Here is an 18,523-nt window from a genome sequence, read left to right as displayed (position 1 = left end):
TTTTCAATCTGGTAACAGAAAATAAAACAGGAAATTTATTTTATTATTATTATTTTTGGTCACGCCACGTGACTTGGAGGATATTAGTTCCCTGATCAGGGATTGAACCCAGGCCTGCAGCAGTGAAAGCGTGGAGTCCTAACCACTGGACTGCCAGAGAATTCCCAGGTAATTTTTTTAAAAAAATGATTTAATCTTTGGTCTAATAACTCCAATGTGCAAGTAACGAAATGGAGAATACCCACTTATATACTAACTCACACACTCCTTCTCAACAGGGAAAATGTACTTGTCTAAAAAGGAACATACTAGTTCATTATTTGTGTTAATAATGGAAACAGTAGAACATGTCTGAGAGTGTCTTTTCAAGAGTTGCACTAGGGATGGAAATCCAATTTAAGCTTTAGAATTTCAATCATCTGAACTGACACTGTACTGAAAAGCAGAAAAGCAAACAATGCTGACAGAAAATATTCTACATTCTCTCCTGTGGCTTTTACAACCTTTGAAGGGAAATTGGTGCCCACTGAAACTACCAATTTATACTAAAGGAGTATTGGTGCCTTGTATCTGCTCCCCTGTTGAAAAAGTTCTCAGTAAATGCTTTGACTCCCTCACAGCACTGATGGGACTTTTTCTCCAGCATGTTTTTTCCTATGTCTGAAAAGATTCGAGCTCTGACTAAAGGCTTTCCCACATTCATGACATTTGAAGGGTTTCTCCCCAGTGTGGATTCTTCGATGTTGAATCAGGATTGCACTTCGGCTGAAAGTATTTGCACACACGTCACATGTATAAGGTTTCTCTCCACTGTGGATCCTCTGATGTAGATTAAGGGCTGAGCTCTGACTAAAGACTTTCCCACATTCATCACACTTGTGTTGTTTTTTCCGAGGATGGTTTCCCTGTCTTCTTTCAAACTTTCTATCTTGTTCACAGGTTTCTCTAAATGTGAAACTCTGGGAAGCATTCATTTGAAGAGTGTTAGAAACTTTGTAATGCAGTTCTTTGCCTGAAGAAGTCTTTCGCCTTGAAGCTGATTTCACATTTATAGTTCCGGTGTCTCTATCATTTTGTCTTAAGGTGTGAAGCTCCTTTGATGCCCACTGCAGTTGCTTTTTTGTGGGCTTAAGCTGGCTACGTGTTGTCTCCTGAGTGATTTCACAAGTTGGTAGCTTCTTTGCAAGCATGTCCTCATTTTGTCCAAGAAAGACCTGTTCAGCCACCATCTCATGCTCTTTCTCCAGCTCCTCCAGCATCACCACGGCTTCCTCTCCACTCTCTGGTCGGTTCTCTTGAAACCAGGCCTGCAGTTCCTCAGGCAACATGGCCAGGAACTGCTCCAGCACCAGCAGCTCCAGGATCTGCTCCTTGCTGTGCACCTCTGGCCTCAGTCACTGACAGCACAGCTCGCGGAGCCAGCTCAGAGCCTCCCAGGGCCCAGGTGACTCCTGGTAGTCAAACTGCCTGAACCGCTGGCGGTAGGTCTCTGAGCTGTAGTAGCTGCTCCAGTGGCGGCTGGAGACCATATTACAGGCCTGCCCTCCCTCTTCCACCTTCATTACCAGAATGCAGTCAGGGTCCCCTGAAGTTTGTGGAAGGAGTTTTGATGTCTCTCTCAATTTTGCAGACATTTGGACTGGGAATAGCTCAGAACTGCTAGGTTTTAATCTTCAAGAAGGTGAAACTCTCCTTATGGACACTCCTCTGGCCTAGGAAGGACGACCCCACGTTTTGGGGGAGAAGCCGGGGAAGCAATTCTTTATTCTTATTCCTTCTAATCCAGGAAAGGAATCGACAGGTTAGGCAAGGTGTTGTGTATATTTAGAAAAGCAGAAATCAGGAGCTAACTTAAATGTTGCCTAATGATCTCATCTTTATGCTTAAGATCTAAGGAAAACAGGGATGAACAAACACAAAAGGGGCAAGGAGCTGCTTACAGAGGGTTGGAGAAGATAAATGAGAGAAGATCGCTGTCTTGATGTTCTTGCAGAACCATCACTGAGTAGAAGAGTTCAACTCATTCTGTAAAGTTCTAGAAGCCCAAATAAGGACTTAACCATTTGAAATCTGCAGAAATTCCAGTTCAATTTTAGGTACAACTTTCTGTCAGTTAGAGTGCTCAAAAAGGAACTTAATATAGAACTATGTTGTCATATGTATTAAAAACAAAAAAAAAGGTGTGTATGGTGCTGGTTTAAGGAAGGGTGCTACACGCATATGAACACATGTACAAAACCCTCCTGCTACGATACAACAGTGGAGGACTTCCTTGGTGGTGCAGGGGTTAGGAATCCGCCTGCCAATACAGGGCACATGGGTTCGGGCCCTGGTCCGGGAAGATCCCACATACCGCAGAGAAACTAAGCCCGTGCATCACAACTGCTGAGCCTGTGCTTTAGAGCCCGCGAGCCACAACTACTGAGCCCGCGCGCCTAGAGCTGGTGCTCCGCAGCAAGAGAAGCCACCGCAGGGAGAAGCCCGCACACAGCAACGAAGAGTAGCCCCCACTCGCCGCAACTAGAGAAAGCCCGTGCGCAGCAACGAAGAACCAACGCAGCCAAAAATAAAATAAATAAATATTTTTTAAATACAACAATGATTCCACAGGAAGGAGACTGAGGTAGGATGGAGAATTACCCTGTTCAGCATGCTCTTTTGTTCTGCACACGTTTTTTGTTGTTGTTGTCGTTGTTTGTTTGTTCCTTTTGGCCGATCAGCGTGGCTTGCGGGATCTTAGTTCCCTGACCAGGGACTGAACGTGCGACCTCGACAGTGAAAGTGCCGAGACCTAACTGCTGGACCTCCGGGGAATTCCATGCATGTGTTTTTTTTTTTTTTTTTTTTTTTTTGCGGTACGTGGGCCTCTCTCACTGTTGTTGCCTCTCCCATTGCGGAGCACAGGCTCCGGACGCGCAGGCTCAGCGGCCATGGCTCACGGGCCCAGCCACTCTGCGGCACGTGGGATCTTCCTGGACCGGAGCACGAACCCGTGTCCCCTGCATCGGCAGGCGGACTCTCAACCACTGCGCCACCAGGGAAGCCCTTACATGTGTTTTAATACAGAGTAAAATGAAATGAAAAGGAACCCCCTAACAGTTTTCCTGACATTGATGGTACTTAAGCAGAGTCTTGTCAATGAGTTGATGCTTTAAAAGGAATTCCTGGGCTTCCCTGGTGGCGCAGTGGTTGAGAGTCCGCCTGCCGATGCAATTGACGCGGGTTCGTGCCCTGATCCAGGAAGATCCCACGTGCCGCGGAGCGGCTGGGCCCGTGAGCCATGGCTGCTGAGCCTGTGCGTCCGGAGCCTGTGCCCGCAACGGGAGAGGCCACAACAGTGAGAGGCCCGCATACCGCAAAAAAAAAAAAAAATTGGAAATCCTGCTTTGGGTAAGGCCCAGTTCATGACAGGGTCAATACCTGGCCTTTTCATTTAGAGATGCTACAAATGAGGTAATTGAGGCAGGGAGCCCGGGAAAGTGGGGAGCCCTTGATCTACCCCATTTCCTTCCAGGCTCCAGGAGAGAAGGGGTGTTAGCCTCTCAGTTGCACAACCCAGACTCAGCAGTGGTTATCTGAGGCAGACAGAAGCCTGCAAGCCTGTCTTGATTTTTTTTTTCCTTATGCTTTTCTGCTTGAACATTTAATCCCTCTTTTAGTTTCAAATCAGCACAGTGGCAGATATTATCAACAACCATTATCCCTGTCCTGAGGTAGTTGTCAACCCGGGGAGAGAAATAGGATCAGCTCTGGGGAAATACCGCCTGGGCTTTGCTTCTGGAGGCTGTAATTGCCTCTGTCAGGAGAGGGATAAAATTCCACTTCCCTCTCTGCCCACAGAAACCAGTGTGAAATTCTCTTCCCCTGCATTCCTCTGGGCTGGTCCTATTGAGAACGAGGCTGGCTCCGGACAAGAAGGAAATTAAAGCAGACTGCCCCAGTTACAAGGTCTCACCAGATCCTTGCAGCTGCTGTGGCCTTCTCCAGGTCTGCTGACCTCCCCCCAGGCACCATGGCCTGCTGACTGCCAAGGCCATCTCACATCCTTAGCTCGTGTCCACTCTGATGGACTTGCCCTTGTCCAGGTTGACTGATGGATTTAGCACTGATCCCTGACTTGGCCATAATCTTTCTGATGAGGTCACCTTCCTGGCTTTGCACCTTCAGCCTGGTGCTACCTCTGCCTCCTGTGAGTCAAATGGTGTGCACACCCACTTGTCATCGAGGAAGCGAAAAACAAGTTCTTTCCCTCTTGATGAAATACCTGATTACTTTATGCTTTGCATAAAGAGAAATTTGCTTCAGGGAGGACATAATATATAAATGCTGGACTTCCCTGGTGGCGCAGTGGTTACGAATCTGCCTGCCAATGCAGGGCACACGGGTTGAGCCCTGGTCCGGGAAGATCCTACATGCCGTGGAGCAACTAAGCCCGTGTGCCACAACTACTGAGCCCTCACACCACAACTACTGAAGCCCACGTGCCTAGAGCCTGTGCTCTGCAACCAGAGAAGCCACCGCAATGAAGAGTAGCCCCCGGCTCACCACAACTAGAGAGACCTACGTGCAGCAACGAAGACCCAATGCAGCCAAAATTTAATTAATTAATTAATTAAAAAAATATATATATATATATAGGGCTTCCCTGGTGGCGCAGTGGTTGAGAGTCCACCTGCCGATGCAGGGGACACGGGTTCGTGCCCCGGTCCGGGAAGATCCCACATGCCGCGGAGCGGCTGGGCCCGTGAGCCATGGCTGCTGAGCCTGCGCGTCCGGAGCCTGTGCTCCGCAACGGGAGAGGCCACAACAGTGAGAGGCCCGCGTACCGCAAAAAAAAAAAAAAAAAAAAAAAAAAAATATATATATATATATATATATAACAATGGTGAAAATGGGATCGCCTTTTAAAAGGGAGAATGTCTATTCAACCTAATTCGGGGACTGTTCCTTTTATCCCCATTGTTCAGACTAACTCTACAGTTTGTGAATTAACCAGATATTTTCCCTTATCTTGTTTGGCCATCTGCCTTGCTTCTCAGTTGTTTAGAAAGTGTTTTAATAACATCTTTACCAATAAGTAAAGAAACAGAAAATGACATTTTTTTGACAGAAGCTTTTTTTGTTTGTTTGTTCATTTGTTTTTTACTATTAGATTATGTGGGAAGAGTAGAATTTTACTAAGGATTGACTTGGATATCTTCTGAAAATGGCAGGCTAAATCATGGGGAACAACTCTTTCACTGAGAAGATTTAGGAAAGCTGCACAAAATGTAAGAATACTTTGCTTACAGGCATCAGGGGGACTAACTGCACAGTATGGACTTACAGGGCTGAGATCTATACAACAATTGAACTGAAGGAGGAGCACCCAGCTGTAGGCCTTCTGTTGTCCCAGGGCATCTGCTAATGCCTGAGAAAGTGACTGAAAGATTGAGAAGCTGAGCGGTTACTATGAAAGCCTTGGGCGGGGACCTCCCGTCTTCATACCTCTCCCTGTGCCTTCAGTGAAATCCTACGTATGGCAGGCTCAGTGCAGACTTAGTGATTGGTGAGTACAGGTCACTGATATGAGCTAGTCTAGTCTGTCTTCCTCCAGCATAACTAGAAAGTAAGACTTTGCTGTAGGAATACATGGTAGGTCCTGGCTAAGCTCAAACTAGAACTCAGAGTATGGAGTATGGGCATCTGGGTATTCCTCCAGGTGCCCTATTGGCGTGAACTGGTATGAACAGAGACCTTGGTCTGGGGGCTGGTGGGGGATGAAGGGTGGGATGCGTGGATGCCTGAGGAGAATGGGCAGAATGAGGATAAAGAGTGAGGATGGGTAAGCACATGTCACCATCACTATTTTTTTAAATTTTTATTGGAGTAGAGTTGATTTATAACGTCATTAGTTTCAGGTGTACAGCAAAGTGAGTGGGTTATACTTATACATATACACACTCTTTTTTAGATTCTTTTCCCAAACAGGTCATTACAGAGTAATGAGTAGAGTTCCCTGTGCTGTACAGTAGGTCCTTACTGGTTATCTATTTTGTATATAGTAGTGTGTGTATGTCAGTCCCAGTTTATTCCGCCCCCCACCCCCGTCACTATTGACTGAGGGGGTAGGGCCCCACAGGGGAAGAGATGTGCTCCCCAAAGGCTCTGTCGCAGAGCTGGGAGCCTCTAAGGACCAGGTGACAGACTGAATCACAAAGCTGGTGGGAGGTCCATCCTCTACGGTCTGCACATTTGGTCTTCCATGGACCATTGCAGCCACCTGCAGAGGACAGCAGGATCCAGTCGAGCTGGGTACCCAAGAAGGGTGCAAGCAGCAAAGGCCAGGGCGAGATAACTCAGAAGAAAGCCGGGCAGAAGGACATAACCCAGCCCTGATGGATCCCAGAAATTCCCTGGGGAGTGAGTGGGGCTGGGGAGAATAAAAGGTGCTGAGTTGTCTCATGAGCATATGGGAACTGAGGCTCTTCATGTTCACAGTGTTAATTCAGTTACACGCTGAGTGGGGCCCGGGACCTTTCGCTCCGGATGAGAAATAATAATTTTGGGTGGTGGGGAAGGATAGACTGGGAGTTTGGGATTGTTCTATACACACTGCTATATTTAAAATAGATAACCAACAAGGACCTACTGTGTAACACAGGGAACTCTGCTCAATATTCTGTAATAACCTAAATAGGAAAAGAATTTGAAAAAGAGTAAATACATGTACATGTATAACTGAATCACCTTGCTGTATACTTGAAACTAACACAACATTGTTAATCAACTATACTCCAATATAAAATAATTAAAATAAATAATTTTATGAAGGAAAAATTTTCAGACAGAGATCACTCTTTCATAAATGTATAGAAATTCAAGTTTTAAAAATTATCCTTTTTTGGGACTTCCCTGGTGGCACAGTGGTTAAGAATCCACCTGTGCAGAGGACACAGAGCAGGGGACACAGGTTTGAGCCCTGGTCTGGGAAGATCCCACATGCCACGGAGCAGTGAAGCCTGTGCACCACAACTACTGAGCCCACATGCCACAACTGCTGAAGCCCACGCACCTAGAGCCCGTGCTCCTCAACAAGAGAAACCACTGCAATGAGAAGCCCATGCACCACAACGAAGAGTCACCCCCGCTCACCGCAACCAGAGAAAGCCCGAGTGCAGCAACGAAGACCCAACACAACCAAGATAAATAAATAAATTTAAATTTTTTTTTAAATTATTAGTTTTTTTTGCTATTGAGTTATAGGAGTTCCTTACATATTTTGGAAATTTATCCCTTATCTGACATATGGTTTGCAAATATTTTCTCCCATTCTGTAGGTTGACACAGCATTTTATTGTTTCCTTTGCTGTGAAGAAGCTTTTCAGTTTGACGTAATCCCACTTGTCTATTTTTGCTTTGTTGCCTGTGCTTTTGGTGTCACATCCAAGAGGTCATTGCCAAGACCAATGTTGTGAAGCTTTAAAAAGAATGAGCTAAAGAGTTGAGTAGACATTTTTCCAAAGAAGACATACAAATGGCCAATAAGTATACGAAAAGATGCTCAATATTACTAATCATCAGGAAAATACAAATCAAAGCCAAAATGAGATATTACCTCATACCTGTTAGGATGGCCATTAAAAAAAAAAAAGATAAGTGTTGGTGAGGATGTAGAGAAAGGGAACTCTTGTACACTGCCAGTGGGAACGCAGAATAGTGCAGTCATTATGGAAAAACAGTGTGGAGGGGTTACAAAAAAAATTTAAATAGAAGTACCATCTGATCCAGCAATTCTACTTCTGGGTATTTAGCCAAAGGAAAATCAGGATCTTGAAGAGATATCAGCACATCAGTAACTGATTAGCACAGGAATTCTGGGAATTCAGAATTGCAGCATTGCAGCATTAGTCACAATAGCCAAGATGTGGAAACAACCTAAATGTCCAGGATGGATGAATGGATAAAGTAAATGATATAATGGAATATTATTCAACCTTTAAAAAGAAGGAAATTCGGAATCTGTGACAACATGGATGAAGCTTGAAGATGTTCTGCTAAGTGAAATATGCCAGTGACAGGACAAATGCTGCATGGTTGCACTTACACCACCCAAAACAGTCAAACTCATAGCATCAGAGGGTAGAATGGTGGTTGTCAGAGGCTGCAGGAAGGGGAAAAGGGTGTATTGTGAATCAATGGGCATAAAATGTCAGTTTGCAAGATGAATAAATTCTAGAGATCTGCCTTGCAACATTGTCCCTATAATTAACAGTACTGCATTGTAGGAACTTCCCTGGTGGCGCAGTAGTTAAGAATCCGCCTGCCAATGCAGGGGACAGGGGTTCGAGAAGATCCCACATACAGCAGAGCAACTAAGCCCGGGCACCACAACTACTGAGCCTGCGCTGTAGAGCCCGTGAGCCACAACTATTGATCCCGTGTGCTACAGAGCCCGTGCTCCGCAACAAGAGAAGCCAACTGCAATGAGAAGACCGCGCACCTCAACGAAGAGCAGGCCCCACTCGCCACAACGAGAAAAAGCCCGCACGCGGCAACAAAGACCCAACGCAGCCAAAAATAAATAAATAAATTTATTTTAAAAATACTGTATTGTACACTTAAAATTTTATTGTTATTAGATCTCATTGTTAAGTGTTATCATAATAAAATTTTAAATCATACTTTTTTCTTCAATTCATTTTCAAGTTTCTGCTCTCAACCAGATTTTGTTGAAATTACAAAGGAAGATTCTATCCTCAAAGAGGCTATGGTCTTACCAGAGAGACATTCAAGGAATTTTTTTGAAAATAGCAAGGTACACTGACTGTTTAACTGGCAGTGAAACTGACAACTGCTATTCCTCTTGTTGCATTTCAAGTTTCATAATTCTAATCCACAGTGTCACTTCACTTCCCAATTCCAACTGACATCTTTTTGATGTACATTTTGGGTTGATGCCTAAGGACATTTAAAAACAGTTTAGTGCTGAACATAAGCTGAATATATTCCCAGAATTCCTGTGCTAATCAATTATTTATCCCTTAAATATGCTAAGACCAAAAATGAAAAAAAAGTTCTATATTTCAGGTTGACAGGAGGTTTTGGGAGACTAGCAAGAACAAAATACTTTTGAGTTTTAAGTCTTAAAAAATGAGCTTCCCAGTTCACTTATACTTTATCTAAACAAGGCAAAGATTATTCCTTTGCCACCAATAGTTAAAAATAAACATAAATTATGAGGAACTTATACTTTATATGGAGTGTTTTAGTCTTTTAACATGAGAGTTATTGGGATTTTCTCATACACCTAGTACACATACTGTGATTCTTTGGTTTTAATTCAAAAGGTAATAAAAATGCTAAATTGCCACTTCAATAGGGTCTTTTTATCCATGAACTTCTCATTTTTGTATACATATATATTTTTTTGGTTGGACTGCATGGCCTGTGGGATTTTAGTTCCCTTGACCAGGGATCAAACCCAGGCTCTCAGCAATGAGAACACAGAGTCCTAACCACTGGACCACCAGGGAATTCTCCATACATTTTTCAATAGACTTTATATTTTTAAGTAACTTTAAATTTACAGGAAAATTGAGAAGATAGTATTAATACAAAGAGTTCCCGTGTACCTGGCACCCACTTTCACCAATTATTAACATCTTAAATTGGTATGGTATACTTGTTACATTTAATAAATCAATATTAATACATTATCATTAACTAAAATATATACTTTATTTGGATTTCCTTAGTTTTTTCCCTAATGTCCTTTTTCTGTTCCAGGATCCACCCAGGAAATCATGCTGAATTTATTTTATTTTATTTATTTATTTTTTTAAAGGAGAATGATTTATTTACTTTAAAATTTATTTGTTTATTGATTTGGCTGCGTCGGGTCTTAGTTGCGGCACGTGGGATCTTCATTGCGGCATGTGGGATCTTTCGTGGTGGCGCGTGGGCTCTCTAGTTGTAGCGTGCAGGCTCCAGAGTGCGCAGGCTCAATAGTTGCGGTGCATGGGCTTAGTTGCCTCCTGGCGTGTGGGATCCTAGTTCCCCAACCAGGGATGGAACCCACATCCTCTGCATTGGAGGGCGGATTCTTTTTTTTTTTTTTTTTTTTTTTTGATACGCGGGCCTCTCACTGTTGTGGCCTCTCCCGCCGCGGAGCACAGGCTCCGGACGCGCAGGCCCAGCGGCCATCGCTCACGGGCCCAGCCTCTCCGCGGCATGTGGGATCCTCCCGGACCGGGGCACGAACCCGTGTCCCCTGCATCGGCAGGCGGACTCTCAACCACTGCGCCACCAGGGAAGCCCATGGAGGGCGGATTCTTAACCACGGGACCACCAGGAAAGCCCCCTCGTGCTGAATTTAGTTGTCATCTCTCCTTAGGCTCCTCTTGGCTGTAACAGTTTACAGACTTTCTTTTCCTGGGTAACCGTAACAGTTTTGAATAGGACTGGTCTGGTATGTTGAAGGACGCCCGTCTATTGAAATGTCCTTGACGTTTTTCTCGTGGTTGGACTGAGTTTGTGGGTTTTGGGAGGAAGACCACAGAGGTAAAGTGCCCTTCTCATCACATCATATCAAGGATACATACTGTCAACATGGCTCACCACGGTTGGTGTTGACCTTGATCATATGGCTGAGGTGGTGTTTGTCAGGTTTCTCCACTGGAAATTATTATTATTTTTTTAAGATTTTAAATTTTATTTATTTATTTTATTTTATTTTATTTATTTGAAAGCCTGCGCACAGCAACAAAGACCCAATGCAGCCAAATAATAATAATAAAAATATATAAATAAATAAAATTAAAACACAGCTGTAAAAAAAATGTGTTCCAGTTTTGGCCATTGGGAGCTCTTTCAGTTGGCTTTTGTGCACCTTTGATACCCCTCCACCAACTAAGAATTTTTTTTTTTTTGGCTGCACCATGCAGCATGTGGGATCTTAGTTCCCCATCCAGCGTTTGAACCAGTGATCCCTGCATTGGGAGCATGGGAGCACAGAGTCCTAATCGCTGGACCACCAGTGAAGTCCCGCTCCAGGCTCATTTTGTATATTTCCTGCTAGAATCGCAGAATCAGCCATTTCTCCAAGGAGCCCTGGTTCCTTTTATAGGAGATGTTATTCACAAACCAACATATGTGTGATCAGTGCTACTGTAGTGTCATTTCTTTCTTTCTTTCTTTCTTTTTTTTTTTTTTTTGCCGTGTGGCATGTGGGCTCTTAGCTCCCCAACCAGGGATAGAACCCATGCCCCCTGCAGTGGAAGCAAGGAGTCACAACCACTGGACTGCCAGAGATTTCCCTTGTCATTTCTTTTAGACCCTCGTATTTGAGTATACTAATCTCTCTGTCTCTCTGCCTCTCTCTGTCTCTCTATATTTCATATTTCTCTATGTTACTATCTGTATCTATATTAAGCTAAACATGAGTTCTTACTAATGTCTCCAATTCTAATGCATTACCGCATCAATCATTCCAACAATAAGAAAACTAGCTACCATCATCTACCATCCATTTATTAATGCTTAATTTTTCAATTCCTGTATATACACAATACCTCAGGCCCCCAGTGGAAACAACTTTATCAACTAGACTGCAATGCTTAAGTGCAATTCCCTTTGGCTTTAGTGTTAAAGACATTTCCAGAGTTACTAAGTGCAGCACATTTCCCCTCATCCCCTTCAGTGAGGATGTTTTCTACATTTGTAATTCAGTTAGATTCTTTTGTCATAATCTGTATTCATTCCTGGGATCTTCCAACCTTGTGGGTTTTTTCTTCCCTTTTAGTATGCCTTGTACTTTTTCATTGAAAGTGAGACATGATGTATTGGGTAATAGGAATGGAGCTAATTAGGCCTTTAGTTTGAGGTTTTTACGTTAATCTGGCTAAGAATGGGCTTCGTTCAATGCTTGCTATAGTTGTACATGGCTGAGTCTTCAGTTTCCTCTAGTGTCTTTGATTTTGGGTTTCCCTGGAGACTCCTTTTTATAAATATTTTAAAAACATATATATATATTTAAAATATATATTTAGTTATATATATATATATATATATATTTTTTTTTTTTTTTTTGGCCATACAGCATGTGGGATCTTCCCCCACCAGGGATCAAACCCCTGGCCCCTGCAGTGGAAGCCTGGAGACCTAACCACCAGACCTCCAGGGAACTCCCAAATATTAGTCCTTTAGTGAACCTATATTCACAAATCTTTTTTTAGCTTCCCCCCGCTTCTTAGTGAGACAACTGGGAGGAACTGGGAAATACCCTTTTCCAAGGCTGGATGAGGCTCTGGTAAAGACTTTTACACTGGAAAGTAAGCCTTTGTAATGGAGAATATGTTATTTTACAAGGTTACCCCCCACCCGCTGTGACCCCCAAACAAGAAGGGATCTTTCTTGGTTCTGCGCTATGAGAACCTAGTGGAATTGCTGGAGGTAAGACCCACAAAGCTGTGGGCATCCTCTAAGACTGCAGCACCCTGGAGTTTCTAATTTTCATACTAGTCCACACTCAGCCTCCAGCAAATCATCAAAATTACCAGAGTTTATGGCTCTAGCAGCTTCTGTTCCAGTAAGCAGATCTCACCTGTGCCTCTGGTTTCACCTGTTTCTCCAGATTTCAGAGTGATTTCCCCCTGATATTTTAGTTCTTTCATGAGTCTAGGAGAAGTTATTGATTTTCAATTTATTCAGCTTTTTTCTTGCTGTGGGGATAGCGTGGTGACTTCCAAGAACTTTAGAAGTCGGAGATGAAACAGGAAGTTGCACGTGCATTTTTAAAGCTGGATTACCATACATTTTCACAGAAGCTTTTTAAGCAATAAATGAAAAGCAGTGTATCATGAGTGACTAGGACAGGAGGACGCAGATTGCCAGATGTGCACTGGCTATGGCTTTCAAAGAAATCACTGTTCCCAAGGCCTACCATTACGTAGCTGAGCATGAAAATAAAAGACCTGAAGCCCCTGAGGACTCATGTCTGTTCTCTTCCTTCCAACCAGGTCATACTGAAACATTTCAGCCACATAAAAAAGGCATGGTCTTGGGAGTGACATGTACACACTGCTATATATATATTTTTTAATGCATCTTTATTGGAGTATAATTGCTTCACAATGCTGTGTTAGTTTCTGTTGTACAACAAAGTGAGTCAGCCATAAGCATACATATATCCCCATATCCCCTTCCTCTTGAGCCTCCCTCCCACCCTCCCTATCCCACCCCTCTAGGTGGTCACAAAGCACCGAGCTGATCTCCCTGTGCTACGTGGCTGCTTCCCACTAGCTATCTATTTTACATTTGGTAGTGTATGTATGTCGCAATGCTACTCTCACTTCACCCCAATTTCCCCCTCCCACCCCATGTCCTCAAGTCCATTCTCTATGTCTGTGTCTTTATTCCTGCTCTGCCACTAGGTTCATCAGTACCATTTTTTTTTAATTCCATATACATGCGTTAGCATATGGTATTTGTTTTTCTCTTTCTGACTTATTCACTCTGTATGACAGACTCTAGGTCCATCCACCTCACTACAAACAACTCAACTTCATTTCTTTTTATGGCTGAGTAATATTCCATTGTATATATGTGCCACATCTTTATCCATTCATCTGTGGATGGACATTTAGGTTGCTTTCATGTCCTGGCTGTTGTAAATAGTGTTGCAATGAACATTGTGGTACATGACTCTTTTTGAAGTATGGTTTTCTCAGTGTATATGCCCAGTAGTGGAACTGCTGGGTCATGTGGTAGTTCTATTTTTAGCTTTTTAAGGAACCTCCATACTGTTCTCCATAGTGTTTGTATCAATTTACATTTCCACCAACAGTGCAGGACGGTTCCCTTTTCACCACACCCTTTCCAGCATTTATTGTTTCTAGATACACTGCTATATTTAAAATGGATAACCAACAAGGACCTAGTGTACAGCACAGGGAACTCTACTCAATATTATGTAACAACCTAAATGGGAAAAGAATTTTAAAAAGAATAGATACATGTATCTGTGTAACTGAATCACCTTGCTGTACACCTGACACTATCAAAACATTGTTAATCAACTATACTCCAATATAAAATAAAGTTAAAAATAACAGCAACAAAAAAAAGCCATGGGCAATGCAGTATGTGTGTGTGCATGTATGTGTGTGTGTTAAGTTTTTTTGAGGGGGATGCTTACAAGTAAAGAAAAGCAAAACTTAATTGGCTTGGTTTATGTAACAGGAAGTTGAGGTCTGGATTCAGGTGAGCTAATTGCAGTGATTCAGATGATGTCACCCAGGATCCACCTTCTTCCCATCTCTCTCTGCCTTTAGAGGGTCTGGGCTCTGCCCCAGACTCCACCTCCAGCTGCCCTCCCTGTTGCCCCTCCTAGGCCCCCCTTCGTGGTTTCAGCTGCTGTCATGTCGGAGTTCAGACCCTCTGACCATGCCATGCTCTGCCTCTTGCTGTCCTACTGAACAATATTGTGTTCATATCTTTTTCATGTCTGTATATAGGCTACCTTCCACTATGAGTGAATCACCATAATTTATTAAATTAACAACCTATTTACAGACATTTGTATTATTTTACTTTTCTCTATTACAAGCAAAGCTCTAGTATTTATCCTTGCAAATATACCTTAACTGGTATTTTCGAGGACAGATTCTTACAGGGGTATTAATAGGTGTAGGGGTACTGATCATACTCCTTTCAGCCTCCCAGAGATAAAGAGTTGACAAAAGCTGTTTTATCAGTCAGATTTTATTTCTCTACTTTATTCACAAACTAGTAAATGCTTGGTCTAATCAAAATGTGTTACGTCTGGGCTCCCCTGGTGGCGTAGTGGTTGAGAGTCCGCCTGCCGATGCAGGGGACACGGGTTCGTGCCCCGGTCTGGGAAGATCCCACATGCCGCGGAGTGGCTGGGCCTGTGAGCCATGGCCGCTGAGCCTGCGCGTCCAGAGCCTGTGCTCCGCAAAGGGAGAGGCCACAGCAGTGAGAGGCCCGCGTACCGCAAAAAAAAAAAAAAAAAGTGTTATGTCTATGACAATTCCACGACCTAAGGGACTTATTTTTGAAGACATCTTCCTTTGGTCTTATTCTCTTTTAAATTAAAATTCTCTTTTTAAACCACAGGGTTATAGCTTTTTCTCCCTCCTCTAAAATTCTACTATTCTTAGGTTCAGGACATATCTGACTGGACCCAGCATTTCCTCTAAGATAGTGTGGTCATTTTCCACTACATCCCTCCCACGTGGTCAGGACTAAGCTTTGTGTAGCAGTTACTCTCATCTAACGTTTCAATTTGAGCAGTTTGGGACTTTCCTGCTGGTTCAGTGGTTAGGACTTGGCGCTTTCACTGCTGGAGTCTGGGTTGGATCCCTGGTCAGAGAACAAAGATCCTGCAGGCTGTGCAGCCTGAGCAAATTAAACAAACATCAAATAAATAAATAAATAAATGTTAACAGTTTAATTTCCAACCAAGAAAGTTGAGGACATATCTGATGCTCCACTTTCAACAGAATGAGACTTTTCATCAACGAACAGACAATTCAATCCTCTTTGTGTTTCTTGTGCTGGTTTTGCATCTCATTTGGGGAACACATGACTCATTTTCTCCATGTGGTCTGGTAGTCTCCCTCCTGGTGCATACCTCCTGCACCCCCTTCCTCATTTCTGCTTTCCCAAATGCTTTCCACCATTTCCCTACTAGAATGTGTATTTCCCCAACAGGTGTATATGTTTTGGATAGAAAGTACCAGGTCATCTCTCTTTTAATATGTTTTTTTTAGAACAAAGTGTACTCCCTTATTTTCTTATTCATATGATGAATTTGATATAGCTCATTCTCAGTGACTTTATAAGACCATTTTCCATATTCATGTATTCCAAGTTCACTTTGCTTAGTACCCAGGGTCTGGACGTGGCATATCGCGTGTTACAGGGATACGGATTCATTTAAACCCTGTTGTCTTGTCCCAAGAATTACCGGAACAAGGGTTTCCACTGTTTTCTCCTATATTATTAACATCTGAACTAGCCCGGACTGAAATCTGCTTCTTTCCTGCTGTATTTTCAATCTGTCACACAAGGACTGAAAACCATTGGTTCTAGCCTCTGGGCTTCTACTAGAAAGCATGTCCAAAGTTGAGTAGAAATGCAGTGTGCTCTATATGTGGAGTAGTTGACTGCAAACCATCAGGTCATTCAGCAGGATTTTCTTTTTCTGCTAGCCATTCCTCCTCCATGATCAAAATGGTTTCCATATTTTCACAGAGCGAAAGTAAATGTTTAGTTTTGAGGCAGAAGCTTCATTACTTAATCTTTGTACATATACCCAGGCATCTGTGCACATATTTTGAGATGTAATTATTAAATGATGATCCTATTAGAATGAAATGTGGAACCTAGTCAAAGGAGCTGCTATCAGGAATTTAGTGAGCACTAAACCCCTGGTTCCCACAGTATGATCTAAGAGCCCCAGGGAACCCCAAGACCTTTCAGGGGTTCACGAGATCCAAACTATTTCACAAAAGAACTAAGATGCCATTCTCCTTTTCCGTGGTGCTGACATTTGCACTGTGCTCACATCACAACAGATTGAATTCAGAAGCAGGTATGAGATTCTGTCACAGAGAGTTTGCAAAATGTGGACCGATGCTACTCCCCTCACTAATTTTTTATTTCAGAAAATAGTTTTTTTTAAATGAAATACATTGAGGGACTTCCCTGGTGGTCCAGTGGTGAAGAATCCGCCTTCCAATGCAGGGAATGTGGGTTCCATCCCTGGTCGGGGAACTAAGATCCCACGTGCTGCAGGACAATTAAGCCCGAGTGCCGTAACTACTGAGCCTGCACTCTAGAGCCCACGTGCCACAACTAGAGAGAAGCCTGCAATGAAGAGCCCGTGTGCCACAACTGGGACCTGTCGCAGCCAAATAAATAAAAATAAAAACTTTACAATATAAAATAAAATAAAAGACGTTGACATGTAATGGGTTGAATAAGTATATATTCAAAACTTTTTTCAATTTAATTTGTAATACAGTACATATCAATAGATATAATTCACCTAAACAAGAGCTCTTCGGGGTCCTTAATTTTTAAGAGTGTAAAGGGCTCCTCAGCCCAAGATCTCTGAAAGCTGCTGCACTAAAATGATTATTCAAATTCAGTCTGGATCTTACATCTTCTTTTGAATTTTTTTTACCTCACAAAGGTGAGGAAATTCTATCTACTATTTCCATCCTCACCTATATCATAGGCTTTTATTATAACAACTCTTATATGTCTATAAATATAAATAAAAAGGAAAAGGGAATTGGAAGCCCCATCCCATAGAACCCAGAAAATACATACCCGTGAGTAAAACATCTGTCCCTGAGAAATACAAATTTCTTCTGGTATGAGCTGAAGTGTATATAATTGTGTGTCAAAGTAATTAAAATGTTACTTTAAAAAAAAAAAAGAGGATAATGTCATCCTAGTCTATTCCCAACTCCCATTTCTGTAAAGTCACAATCTCATAGCCTTTTTTTAAACAGCCTTCCTGAAATATAATTCATATATCATATAGTGTATAATTAGATGGCTTTTAGCATATTTAAGAATCGTGCGTCCATCACACAATCAATTTCTGAACATTTCCATTACCCCAGAAGGAAATCCTGTACCCATTAGCCATCGCCCCTCAACTCTCCCGCACCCTCCAGCCCTTGGCAACCGCTAACCTACTTCCTGTCTCTACATTCACCTATTCTGGACATTTCTTATAAATGGAATCACGCAGTATGTCATCCTTTGTGACTGGCTTCTTTCACTTAACATCATGTTTTCAAGGTTCATACAGATGTAACATGAGTCAGTATTTTATTTCTTTTTATTGCCAACTAATATTCTATTGTATGACTATACCACATGTTAGGTATTCATTCATCAGCTGGTGGGTATTTGGGTGGTTTCCACTTTATGGCTCTTATGAAAAATGCTGCTATGAACAGGAGTGGACAAGTGTTTGTGTGAGTATGGGTTTTCATTTCTCTTGGGTATAAACCTAGGAGTGGAAGTGCTGGGCCAGATGGTAACTCTATGTTTGAGATTTTGACAAACGGCCAGACTTTTCCACAGGGGCTGAGCCATTTTACATTCTAACTAACAACACACAAAGGTTCTAACTTCTCCAGACCCTCACCAACGCTTGTTATTTTCCTTTTAAAAAATTCTAGCCATTCTGGTGGGTGTGAAGAGGCATCTCATTGTGGTTTTGGTTTCTCGTGGTCTTTTCATTGGGAAATGAAGATTGGCAATCGGCAAATTCTAGCATCTCAGGTTTTAGATGCCCAAATTCCTAAAACTCTTATTCTAATGGGGATGCTAACCTCAACCGTTTCACCTCCTAAGTAATTAAATTTAGTGAAATTTTATTTCTGTAGGTCATTTTGATAACCCTGTTATCTGTCAGCATGATCCAGAGAATTCAGAAGCCGCATGCGTAGTCACAAGCTCGCTGAGTTGGTTCTCTGTTCTCCTGGACATAGAATCT

General features: G+C 42.6%; 1 pseudogene across 1 annotated transcript; it reads right to left on the bottom strand.

The window, feature by feature from the left end:
• Window positions 1-614: 614 nt before the first annotated feature.
• LOC309966348 (zinc finger protein 396-like) lies at window positions 615-1,634 on the bottom strand (annotated as a pseudogene). The gene has a single exon. The product of its transcript is annotated as a zinc finger protein 396-like (transcript).
• Window positions 1,635-18,523: the final 16,889 nt, after the last annotated feature.

The sequence above is a fragment of the Leucopleurus acutus genome (genome assembly GCF_964270905.1).
Source record: "Leucopleurus acutus genome assembly, chromosome: 9".
Classification (NCBI taxonomy): domain Eukaryota; kingdom Metazoa; phylum Chordata; class Mammalia; order Artiodactyla; family Delphinidae; genus Leucopleurus; species Leucopleurus acutus.
Note: the sequence above shows the minus strand (reverse complement) of the source record. Positions and strands in the feature narration are given on the sequence as shown.